At 41.3% G+C, this 13,441-nt stretch overlaps 1 long non-coding RNA gene across 3 annotated transcripts in view; it reads left to right on the top strand.

Annotated features, from left to right (window-relative positions):
• The window catches only part of LOC130362820 (uncharacterized), a 184,934-nt gene that overhangs the window by 52,533 nt on the left and 118,960 nt on the right, over positions 1–13,441 (top strand). The window lies entirely within an intron of this gene.

Raw genomic sequence — 13,441 nt, 5'->3', positions numbered from 1 at the left:
TGGTACTGTGTAAGCTTTCAGGCATACCTTCTATGATATACTGTATATTCTGTTTGGGGAAAGACATCAAATTATTCTCTTTCAATTTTCACCAAACATTGGGAATGAGATTATTCTCCTTCAGGCAAGCGGCAGTAACAAATTTTTATGCTCGCTATAAAACTTAAGTTAGCAGCAAAGTCCGGGATGGAAGCCACTTGCTAAATGGAGCAATGCAGATATGGCTGTTGTCAGTGGCTTCCGCTTACAGGGATTGAGAAAAAAAAAACAATGAAATACAGCTTCATTTATTTAAAAACGGATGTTTCTCACCAGTATAAGCTAAAATATATGACTAGGTTATGCCATAACTTAATTTGGGTTCAACTTAAATGGTACTGCCAGGTCCAGCAAGCTGGATGCACTTCTTCTGCACCAAAATATGGTAAGCGAATCCAGAAGGTGTACAGTAGGTGTAACATCTTCAAGTTTTTATTTGCTAGCCATTAAATTTACATATTTGCAAAAGATAGCTGGTAGTAACCAACGTTACTATCGGCATACAAATCCCTTTAAATCATGGCATAACCTTTATATGTTATGCCATGATCAAGGGATGTTCGTATCCCAAATATGTCATTTTAAAGGGTACATGTCATGATCTTGATTTTGCTCTGTATTTTCTGCTCAGTCTCAGTCGGGTTCACAGACTGGGAAGGGGCGTTACCCAGAATGTGTGGCATCATCTAAAGCAGTACAGGGGAGAACTTCCCCCTCCCTCTGCTACACACAGCCCAGAGCAGTTTAGTGTGGGATGAGCTATGATTGGCTAAGGCTGCTCACACCCCTCAGCACTCCAGACTACATTTCTTGATTTTGGACTTCTGCCAAGCCAGCAGGAGAAAAAAGTATGTGCAAGAGATGGGGGAAAATGTGCTCTGGACAAGTAGGGAAACACCTAGTGGCAGCTTTTTTTAAACACAAAAATAACACAGACAACTTCAGTTTTTTTTTTAAACAAAGTTCATTAGAAAGATTTTTTTATTTACCATAAGGAATGTAATAGCAAACATTTGTTTTAATGACAGTGCCCATTTAAAGGCTTGAAATTAATAATTGAAGATTTTATACCCACATTTGCTGGATTCACTTTTCATAGAAACATAGAATGTGTCAGCAGATAAGAACCATTTGGCCCATCTAGTCTGCCCAATATTCTGAATACTATCAATAGTCCCTGGCTCTATCCTATATGAAAAATAGCCTTATGCCTATCCCATACATGCTTAACCCCTTGGGGATGGAGCCCATTTTTTGAAAATCTGACCACTGTCACTTTAAGCATTAATAAATCTGGCATGCTTTTACTTATAAATTTGATTCCGAGATTGTTTTTTCGTCACATATTCTACTACATGGTAGTGGTAAATTTTTGTCTATACTTGTTTCATTTCTTGGTGAAAAATTTAAACATTTGATGAAAAATTAGAAAATGTTGCATTTTTCTAACTTTGAAGCTCTCTGCTTGTAAGGAAAATAGACATTCCAAATAAATTATATATGGATTCACATATACAATATGTCTACTTTATGTTTCCATCATAAAGTTGACATGTTTTTACTTTTGGAAGACATCAGAGGGCTTCAAAGTTCAGCAGCAATTTTTCACAAAATTTTAAAAATCTGAATTTTTCAGGGACCAGTTCAGTTGTGAAGTGGATTTGAAGGGCCTTCAAATTAGAAATACCCCACAAATGACCCAATTATAAAAACTGCACCCCTCAAAGTATCCAAAATGACATTAAGTAAGTTTGTTAACCCTTTAGGTGTTTCACAGGAATAGCAGCAAAGTGAAGAAGAAAATTCAAAATCTTAATTTTTTTTTTACACTCGCATGTTCTTGTAGACCCAGTTTTTGAATTTTTTACAAGTGGTAATAGGAGAAAAAGCCCCACAAAATTTGTAACCCAATTTCTCTTGAGTAAGGAAATACCTCATATGTGTATGTCAAGTGTTCGACGGGCGCAGTAGAGGGCTCAGAAGGGAAGGAGCAACAATGGGATTTTGGAGAGTGAATTTTGCTGAAATGGTTTTTAGGGGGGCATGTCACATTTAGAAAGCACCGATGGTGCCAAAACAGCAGAAAACCCCACATGGAATACCATTTTGGAAACTGCACCCCTCAAGGCACGTAACAAGGGGTCCAGTGAGCCTTAACACCCGCAGATGTTTGAAGACTTTTCGTTAAAATCGGATGTGTAAATAATAGAAAAAAAGTTTTCACTAAAGTGCAGTTTTATCCCCAAATTTACAATTTTTACAAAGGGTAATGGGGGAAAATGCCCCACAAAATTTGTAACCCCATCTCTTCTGAGTATGGAAATACCCCATATTAGGATGTAAAATGCTCTGCGGGCGAACTACAATGCTCAGAAGAGAAGGAGCGCCATTGAACTTTTGGAAAGAGAATTCGTTTTGAATGGTAGTCAGGGGCCATGTGCGTTTACAAAGCCCCCTGTGGTGCCAGAACAGTGGACCTCCCCCCACATGTGACCCCATTTTGGAAACTACACCCCTCACAGAATTTAATAAGGGGTGCAGTGAGTATTTACACCCCACTGGCGTTTGACAGATCTTTGGAACAGTGGGCTGTGCAAATGAAAAATAACTTTTTTCATTTTCATGGACCATTGCTCCAAAAATCTGTCAGACACCTGTGGGGCATAAATGCTCACTGTACCCCTTATTACATTACATGAGGGGTGTAGTTTCCAAAATGGGGTCACATGTGGGGGGTCCATTGTTCTGGCACTATGGGGGCTTTGTAAACACACGTGGCCTTCAATTACGGACAAATTTTCTATTCAAAATCCCAATGGCGCTCCCTCTCTTCTGAGCATTGTAGTGCGCCAGCAGAGGACTTTACATCCACATATGGGGTATTTTCTTACTCAGAAGAAATGAGGTTACAATTTTTGGAGGGCTTTTTTTTCCTATTTTCCCTTGTGAAAATGAAAAATGTAGGGTAACACCAGCATTTTAGTGAAAACATTTTTTTTTTCATTTTCCCATCCAAATGTAATGAAAATTCGTCAAACACCTGTGAGGTGATAAGGCTCACTATACCCCTTGTCACATTCCGTGAGGGGTGTAGTTTCCAAAATGGGGTCACATGTGGGTATTTATGTTTTTGCGTTTGTCAGAACCGCTGTAACAATGAGCCACCCCTGTGCAGATCACCAATTTAAGCCTCAAATGTTCATGGTGCGCTTTCACTCCTGAGCCTTGTTGTGCGCCCGCAGAGCATTTTACTCCCACATATGGGGTATTTCCGTACTCAGGAGAAATTGCGTTACAAATTTTGGGGGTCTTTTTTTTCCTTTTACTGCTTGTGAAATTAAAAAGTATGGGGTAACACCAGCATGTTAGTGGCAAATTTTTTTTTTTTACACTAACAGGCTGGTGTAGCCCCCAACTTTTCCTTTTCATAAGGGGTAAAAGGAGAAAAAGTCCCCCAAAATTTGTAGTGCAATTTCTCCAGATTACGGAAATAAACTGTGGCCCTAAACTGTTTCCTTGAAATACGACAGGGCTCCGAAATGAGAGAGCACCATGCGCATTTGAGGACTAAATTAGGGATTGCATAGGGGTATTCTACGCCAGTGATTCCCAAACAGGGTGCCTCCAGCTGTTGCTAAACTCCCAGCAGGCCTGGACAGTCAGTGGCTGTCCAAAAATGCCGGGAGTTGTTGTTTTGCAACAGATGGAGGTTCTGTTTTGGAAACACTGCCAAGCAATACGTTTTTCATTTTTATTGGGGGGGACAGTGTAAGGGGGTGTATATGTAGTGTTTTACCCTTTATTATGTGTTAGTGTAGTGTTTTTAGGATACATTCGCACTGGCGTGTTAAGGTGAGTTTCCCACTAGGAGTTTGCGCTGTGGCGAAAAACTTGCCGCAGCCCAAATTTGAAGCAGGAAACTTACTGTAAACCTGCCTGTGTGAATGTACCCTGTACTTTCACATGGGGGGGGGGGCTAACCTCCAGCTGTTTTAAAACTACAACTCTCAGCATGTACTGACAGACCGTGCATGCTGGGAGTTGTACTTTTGCAACAGCTGGAGGCACACTGGTTGGAAAACCTTCAGTTAGGTTCTGTTACCTAACTCAGTATTTTCGAACCAGCGTGCCTCCAGCTGTTGCAAAGCTACAACTCCCAGCATGTACTGACAGACCGTGCAGGCTGGGAGTTGTACTTTTGCAACAGCTGGAGGCACACTGGTTGAAAAACCTTCGGTTAGGTTCTGTTACCTAACTCAGTATTTTCCAACCAGTGTGCCTCCAGCTGTTGCAAAACTACAACTCCCAGCATGTACTGATTGCCGAAGGGCATGCTGGGAGATGTAGTTATGCAACAGCTGGGGGTAGGCAACTACAACTCCCAGCATGCTTAGACAGCTGTTTGCTGTTTGGGCATGCTGGGATTTGCAGTTTTGCAACATCTGGAGGACTACAGTTTATAGACCACTGCACAGTGATCTCCAAACTGTGGACCTCCAGATGTTGCAAAACCACAAATCCCAGCATGCCCATACAGCAAACAGCTGTTTGGGCATGCTAGGAGTTGTAGTTTTGCAAGATCTGGAGGGATACAGTTTAGAGACCACTGTATAGTGGTCTCAAATTGCAACCCTCCAGCTGTTGCAAAACTACATATTCCAGCATGCACAAACAGCTGTCTGGGCATGCTGGGAGTTGTAGTTTGCAACATCTGGAGGGCTACAGGTTAGAGACTACTGTATTGTGGTCTCAGACTGTAGCCCTCCAGATGTTGCTAGGCAACTTACCAACTTCCGTAGGATCCAGGGAGCCGTCCTCTTCTGCCGCACGACATTGCTGCCCGCCGATCACTGTGGCCCGCTGCCTCCGGACGGGTAAGTAGACTTCGGCGTTCGGTCCCCTTCATTTCCCCGTTCTGCCCCCCCTATTGTGGGTGGGCAGAACGGGGAAAACAAAAGTTAATCCCCCTGCCCCCGATCTGCTATTGGTTATCGCTTCTGGTGCCCAATAGCAGGGATAGGAGGGGTGGCACTCCTATCCCTTCAGGGGGATCATGGGTGTCTTAGACAACCGCGATCCCCCGGGTCACCATAGATCCGTATGACCCGGAATCGGCGCAAATGGCAAGTGTAAATTCACTTGCGATTTGCTCCGATCGCCGACATGGGGTGGTCTGATGACCCCCCTGGACATTTGCGCTGGGTGCCTGCTGATCCATATCAGCAGTCACCCCGGTCCGGTCCCCGCCCGGCGCGCTGCGGGGACCGAAATTCCCACGGATGTATGGATACGCCCTTCGTCCTTAAGTACCAAGACGCAAGGGGGTACGCCCTTCGTCCCCAACAGGTTAAACTCCTTCACTGTATTGGCTGCGACCACTTCTTCCAAATGTTGTTGTTGTTACCGAGTCCAGGATCCAGGACTCTGAATCCATGTATGAGCAAGTGGACTTCATTTACCAGGTGAGCTGGATAACACTGTGTCTCCACGAATGCATTTCATCTGGCATTCTTTATGGGGCCCCATAGACTGAAATGGGGTACAGAACTAGGCCTATGTACTATAAGGCATAGCTGACTTTTGCCACAGTTGATCAGATTGAAGGAACACAGCACGCAACATTTTTCAATCTGGTGCATCCACACCGCAAAACAACTATGCCAGATAGGTGAACCCGGCCAGCCATTGAGAACACCGATCCTTATACCAATAGGTTGATGCACAACACTTCACATGACCACACATTGTACTAGTGTTTCCCAACCAGTGTGCCTCCAGTTGTTGAAAAACTATAACTACCAGTGTGGCCGGACAGCCAATGGCTGTCCGGCCACACTGTGAGTTGTAGTTTTGCACCTTGGGTTGAAAACACTGTGCAGAAAAATACAGAGAACATGCAAAGTTTAAAGACCAGATAACAGACCCCACTGATCAGTACATTATAGCTTATCACAACCATTATATTTTGTAAGAGTAGGGTCACACGCAGCACAGAGTAAGGTCACAGACCTATTGCTGAGAAGCTCCCTGCTGCGGCAGGGTAGCTTTGTGTGTCAGCTTATGACTGCTGGTGGGAAATCCGCCGCTACGAGCGGAAAAACAGAGCTACAGGGAGCAGGAAGCAGGAAGCTCACTTTGCCATCGTTCTACAACTGCCGACAGCGCATGTGCAGTGTCAAATACGCTGCACATGCACTGTGTGTGACCCTACCCTAATAGTGTAAAATCTTCTGTAAAGGGTTGACCAGATTTGACAACGAGAGATAGAGAAGCACTAGTTATGAGCTTTAAATACACATGGATGGATACTGTCTTCATTACCGCAACTGCTATTATGTACATGAATGAATCGCCAAAGGGAAGAATTTAATTACACAAGTCATTAGTAAGTACGATATTGTTGCATTTGATGACATATGGGAGCTGCTGTATCTATTATCACAAGGGTCAACCCATTCAGGAAACAATGTTATTCATAAAAATATCATTCAAGTGAATCATGGGAAAACTAAACCTTATAACTCTTTGTACAGGTATTGCAACAAAACACTTTCCAAAACCTCAATTTTTTATGAAGGGACATTCTCCTTAAAGGAATTATCAGAGCAACAGCCTTAAGTGTTCTGTGAATCCATCCATTATGTCCTCACCTCTGGCCATACACTAAGCATAACACAGCATATACATTTTTAGAACAGTGCAGAATACAAGATTTAATTAATAATAGCACATTGTCTGGCCATCTCAGTATCCCAACTTCATCACACTATCACTTTCCTCCACTTTTGAGTCCTTAGAGCATAGGGGGAGATTTATCAAAACCTGTGCAGAGGAAAAGTTGCCCATAAGAATTGTTCTTTCATTCTGAACAGGCCCTTTTAATAATAAAAGAAGCAATCTGATTGATTGCTATGAGCAACTCAGCAACTTTTTCTCTAACAGTTTATGATAAATCTCCCCCATTATCGCTAAGGCTAGGTTCACACTACGGAATTTCCGCCTTCAATTCCGCTTTGAAATAGCAGGCAGAAATTCCGCTTGCTAAAATGTATAGTGTAGTGAATGGGTTTCCGTTCACAAATTCACACTTCAGAATTTGTAAAGCAGAATTTGTGAACGGAAAATCCGCTTGGAAATTTCCGCCTGAAGAATGGTGTTGCTCATTCTTCAGGCAGAAATACTCATGGAACACAGTAGATCGTGACCCCGGACCGGAGGAGTGGTGGTCGGAATACTGAAGTGGGGGCAGTAAACAGGCATACAGCCTCCAGCCATGCACTGTATATGGCTGAAGGCTGTATGTAGGTGGGGGAAATGTACTGCACCTAATGTGGGGGAACTATACTGCCATCCTAATGTGGGGAACTGTACTGCACCTAATGTGGGGAACTGTACTGCACCTAATGTGGGGGAACTGTACTGCAACTAATGTGGGGGAACTGTACTGCACCTAATGTGGGGGAACTGTACTGCACCTAATGTGGGGAACTATACTGCACCTAATGTGGGGGAACTGTACTGTACCTCTATGTGTGGGAACTATACTGCACCTAATATGGGGGAACTATACTGCACCTAATGTGGGGGAACTATACTGCACCTAATGTGGGGGAACTATACTGCACCTAATGTGGGGGAACTGTACTGCACCTAATGTGAGGGAACTGTACTGCACCTAATGTGGGAGAGCTATACTGCACCTAATGTGGGGGAACTATACTGCATCTAATGTGGGGGAACTGTACTGCACAGTCTTGTGCAGGAGGGCAGGGTCTTGTGTAGGGGGCATGGGGTCTTGTGCAAAGGGGGCATGGAGTGTTGTACAAAAGGAGCATGGGGTCTTGTGACAGGGGGTCATGGGGTCTTGTGAAGGGGGTCACGAAGTGTTGTGCAGGGGGGCATGGGTTGTTGTGCAAAGGGGACATGGGGTGTTGTGCAGGGAGGGCATGTTTTTTTTTATTTTTATGCGGCCCACATAAACTTAAACTTTGTTTTTTATGGCCCATGTTAGCCTTTGAGTTTGACATGCTTGCTGTAGAGGATCAAAACAATCTGGCATAAATAGTGGCAATTCTATACATTTTATTGCAATTTTTTCCATGATACACATTAACTTAATATTGTGTGACATATTCTTGACTATAGCTTTATCTATATTATGGGATCATGCTAGAACGTATGAATTGCTCATCTAGTTCACTGAGAAAACAAGCATAGCCGTCACGACTCAAGATCTGTGATCAGATGAACTGAAAAGAGTTCCTGGCAATTCTTCCACATTATTTGCCTGAGGGGAAAAATCTCTTTAATGTTCAGTGAAAATGGAAAGGGTGGAATTTGATGTCTTTACCCAAACACAGAAGAACAGAAGCATTTTTAAGTTTTCGATTTGGCATAAAACAGAAGAAAACCTATGTGTGCGGGAGATAGGAAGGAGAGTTCTATAATTGGATTAAAGCTTCACTATAATAAGGGATAATATCATTTCACTTGGAGGCCGTTCCTTTCAGATCGCTAAGAAGATTTTACTGATAATACGCATAATACACATCTAGATTTTATATCATTCTTGATATCTCTTTGTAAATAATAAAAAGATGTATTATATTTCCAAAACTCTTTTACAAGATTGTGTGATCAATTTGTTCCAGTTCTTAGAGAAAGTCTGTCAGCTGCCTACACAATATTTCTAAGAAAATGAATAAGCAACTTGGCTAAAGCACAGCATTATAATAGGCAAAGTCCAATAAAATCTTACTAACCCTTTCATGACTGGGGGTGTTTGAAGCCTTGAAGTCAAGAACAAGATTTCTCTTCTTGATACGCTGCATCCAAGAGATAATTTCATTTTACTTAGACCATCCAAACCTTTAGTCTTTTTTTGTAGGACATTCAGAATTTACCTTTTTGTTCTTAATTGATTAATATCTTGTTTTGAATTTGAATTATATTTTTTAGTTAATGAAATCAATAATTTTTATGCAAGAAAATCAATTGTTATGAGTATAGGAATGTGTGCACATTGTTGTAAAACAATGTAGGGGTGAGAATAAATACCTCATGTATGTCATAGAGGTATCTTACACTGTAGTTAAACATACCACGAGAGAGAAGACAAAAATGAAACAAGATAACAAGATCACCCCTATTTTACATAGTCTTGTTGACCTCCTCCTAACGCACCTGTTATCACCAATAATTCCCCTTCCCATCACCACTTATATAATTTATATCGGTTTAAAAAATGTGCTGTTTTAAAAAAATTGGGTAACTTGTTTTAAGGGGCGTTATATATCAGATCGGGCGGAGTTCCACTGCGGAAAGGTCAGACAGAAAGGTCAGAAAGAAAATTCAAAAAGAAAAGAACTTCCTGGGGAGAATTTAACAGCTGATAAGTACTGGAAGGATTAAGATTTTTAAATAGAAGTAACTTACAAATCTGTTTAACTTTCTGGCACCGGTTGATTTAAAAAAAATGTTTTCCAGCGGAGTACCCCTTTTAGTACCAGGACGTCAGGGCGTAGCTGTACGCCCTTGGTCCTGGACAGGTTAAGGGCATCAGTACCAATGTTTTAGGTTTTTATGGCTACAGCTTTAACTTATGACTACAGCTAATTCTGTCTACAGATGTTTTGCCATCCTTTGCAGTCTAGTGCTGGAGTGGCCACTCCTGGAGGACTTTGCACCTGATTGCTCAGCAGGATGAATCCTGAAGTTGCAATGCTAGTTTAATCCCTAAATAAATACTCCGGTGGAAAACTTTTTTTTTATTAAATGAACTGATGCCAGAAATTTAAACAGATTTGTAAATTATTTCTATTAAAAAATCTTTAACCTTCCAGTACTTTTTAGCAGCTGTATACTGCAGAAGAAATTCTTCTCTTTTTTAATTTCTTTTTTGTCTTTTCCACAGTGCTCTCTGCTGACACCTCTTTCTGTGTCAGGGACTGTCCAGAGCAGCATAGGTTTGCTATGGGGATTTTCTCCTGCTCCAGACAGTTCCTGATATGGGCATCAGAGAGCATTGTGGACAAGACAAAAAAGAAATTAAAAAAAGAAAACAATTTCCTCTGTAGCATACAGCTGCTAAAAAGTACTAAAAGGGTAAAGATTTTTTTAATTGAAGTAATTTACAAATCTGTAATCGGTTGGCGACCCGTGCTATTTTAGTATTCTTATTATTTGATTATCACTTATTGGCTATCACTTTTTCATTTGAGTTATGTGATGATTATTTTAATCAATAAATGTTATGTTTTATACGGCACCTCAGTCTTAAGGGACAAATCTAGTTTTTGCTTCTATGAGTAGCCTCACCAATAATGACAAGCAGCGTTGATTTTACTGCAGTCATTAAGCCTTTAGAACCTGTGACCAATGCGATCGCTGGGGTACGATGAGCTAAAATGGTAGTGGAGGGCCCCCTTCTCAGCCTCCAGCCTCTGGATTGACACTCCTATTATGCAGCCTGGTTGAGCCTGGCTATATTAGTTGAGCGCTGATCACACTGTATAGTGGTATGCAATAGGCATAGAATTATTCAGTGAATACAATCCAATGATTTCATATAAAAGCCACATATGGGGACTTAAACTGTAAAAAAAAAAAAAAAAATTTTATCTATATTAAAAATAATAAAAAGCGATCAAAATGTCCCATTTAAACAAAAATTGTTTGGATGAAAACTACAGATCATGGCAAAATAAATGAGCTCTCATACTTTCCTGTATATAAAGTTTTAGGGATCAGAATAGGGTAATTTTAGACATACGAATTTCGTAAAAAAAAAAGGTAGGACAATAATAGAAAAACTACATAAATTGGGTATCGTTTTAGTTGTATGGACTCCCAAATAAAGACATTTTTACCATAAGTGCACTGAGTAAAATTACCTAATATGAGACTGTAGATGGAAAAATAAAAGAAATATGTCTCTAAAAAGGCAAGGATGAAACAATGAAAACATAAAAATTAGTTGTGTCCTTTAGGGGTTAAAAAGTGCTAAATAATAATAAAAAGAAAAAGACTTAAAAAATTTACTAGATTTGAATTGAATATAAAGCTAAATACAAAATACTGGAACCTTATATTTCTGGAGTCCCTAAGATACGAGCATTACTGGTATTATAGAAATATATCTGAATGCACTGACCAGGCAGCTGTAGAATTGAGAAATCCCTGCAGCTACTTCTCCTCCGCCCAGTACAGACAAGCAGCTGTTGTTCATTTTGTATGAGTCTATAGAGTGAGAAGGAAGGCGGCCGGATGAATTATGAATTTCTGCAGCTGCCTGGTCACTACATTAAAACAGCTCAGTTTATTAAAGGGGTATACCAGCCATAAACATCTTATCCCCTATCCAAAGTATAGGGGATAAGATGTCTGCTTGTGGGGGGCCCATCGCCGGGCCCCCCCGCGATCTACGTGCAGCACCCGCATTCTATGCCAGGCTGCTGCTCCAGTCTTGGAAACCTCTCTGTTTCTGGGAATGGAGATGTGACGTCATGTCAAGCTCCCTTGTGACATCAAGTTACGCCCCCTCCATTCATGTCTATGGGAGGTGGCGTGAAGGTAGTCACGCCCCTTTCCATAGACATGAATGGAGGGTGTGTGGCATCATGAGGGGGCGTAGCATGACATCACATCTCCAGTCCAGGAATCACAGAGGTTTCCGAGATCAGACATCTTATCCCCTATCCTTTGGATAGACTATAAGATGTACAGTATTCTGCGCAGATATGATGTGCAGAATTTAATACTGTATTCAGGACATTGAAATCTGCAGCAGAAAATCCTGCGCATCAAACCTGCGCAGAATACCGTACATGTGAATAGACCATTAATGAATATAATGTTATAAAAAAAATATCCCTTTTAAATTTTTTTATAGAAAATGTGCAGAATGAGCTTGTATTTCAAAGTCTATCCACAAGCATTTTAATCCAGACTCTGTGACAATATTGGGCATGCTGCAATGCATTCAATATTCTGATGGGAATATGTTCCTGATTATATGAATAGAGTGTAAAATACCCCATTTACATTCCTTTCTGGCAGAATGTCAACACATCTTCTTTCTCTATCCTCCCTCTATATACATTTTAACACACAGTATGTATTGCTTACATCTTTTATACTGTATCATGGCTGGATTAGGTTGGAAAAGCTCTCAGGCAAAACAGTTCTTTGTGGTCCCTGGAACCCTGAAACAGCTGTCTACAGATGGGTAAATTCCCTTTAACAGGGCACTGTCATTAAACATGATTTTTAATATTTGACTCCTTATGCCAAATAAATAAGTTTTGAAATTGGCTTCCATAAAAAAAAAAAAAAAAATGTTTTATGTTAGTTTTTCTGCTGTATACTTCTGCCCACCAGGGATCTCACTTCTTGGCCAAAACACATTCCATCTGCTCAAAATCTCGGATTTTGGTCTCCTGCTTGTAATGGCAGGAGACCAAACTCAGGAAGTGTTTCTCTGCACTGAGCTTAATTGACAGCTGCAAAGAGCCTCACTGAAAGCAGTGGCACAGACTAAACTGCACAGACTAAAAGCTGCACAGAGCCTCACTGAAAGATACACAGACTGAAAGCTGCTGCACAGAGCTTGAGGTCTTCTACTCATCACAGCTCTGCAATCATGTGAGGGCGGAAGTTGTCCCACAGCTGGATTCAGTGATGTCATGCCTGCTGGGAAACACCCACTTTCTTCTGCTGGGAGATTGCACTATGTGAGCAAGAAGAAAGATATAATATACAGCTTTTTAAGGGTGGTATGGATGTTAGGTGTAGTTAGGGAACATAGCCAGAGTTAGTTTAGAAAAGTTTATTATTCGTTGACAGGTACTCTTTAAGGCAGCGTTTCTGACTTGGCTTATTAAATCCCCAGTCATGTTCTAGAGGCTTTTTAAAGGAGTCAAATATTAATGTTTTAAATTTAGAATTTCTGTGCAGAATTTCTGTACAGAAGAATTCTGCACGGACATTTTGCTGCAGCAGAGCCCCATTGATTTCAGTTGGTCCTGCTGCACTGTGCACACGGCAGAAAATTTGCCCCAGATGTTTCTGCCACGGAAATCCCGATTCCCAAGTCTGCAGCAAGAATAGACATGTTTATTCTTTCTGCAGAGTCCACACGGAAATGCATTGCCGTCTATGAGACGGCAATGTATTTCCAAGCAGTCCTAGCCCCGACATGTTCTTCAGGTTCTCCACTGTCACTGGTATGTCCGCACTGAGATTCCACCGTCTGAACATAGCCTAAATCTAGGCCATAGCCTGCAGCACTAAATCTGCAGCAAAGTTTTCGAGTTCTGCAATTGCTGCTGTAAATTTACCTGCAGAAATGCTGCCAATTTTATGTTGCAGGAAATCTGCAGCATTTCTGCCTCGTGTGGATGTG

The sequence above is a fragment of the Hyla sarda genome, chromosome 3 (assembly GCF_029499605.1).
Source record: "Hyla sarda isolate aHylSar1 chromosome 3, aHylSar1.hap1, whole genome shotgun sequence".
Lineage (NCBI taxonomy): Eukaryota > Metazoa > Chordata > Amphibia > Anura > Hylidae > Hyla > Hyla sarda.
Note: the sequence above shows the minus strand (reverse complement) of the source record. Positions and strands in the feature narration are given on the sequence as shown.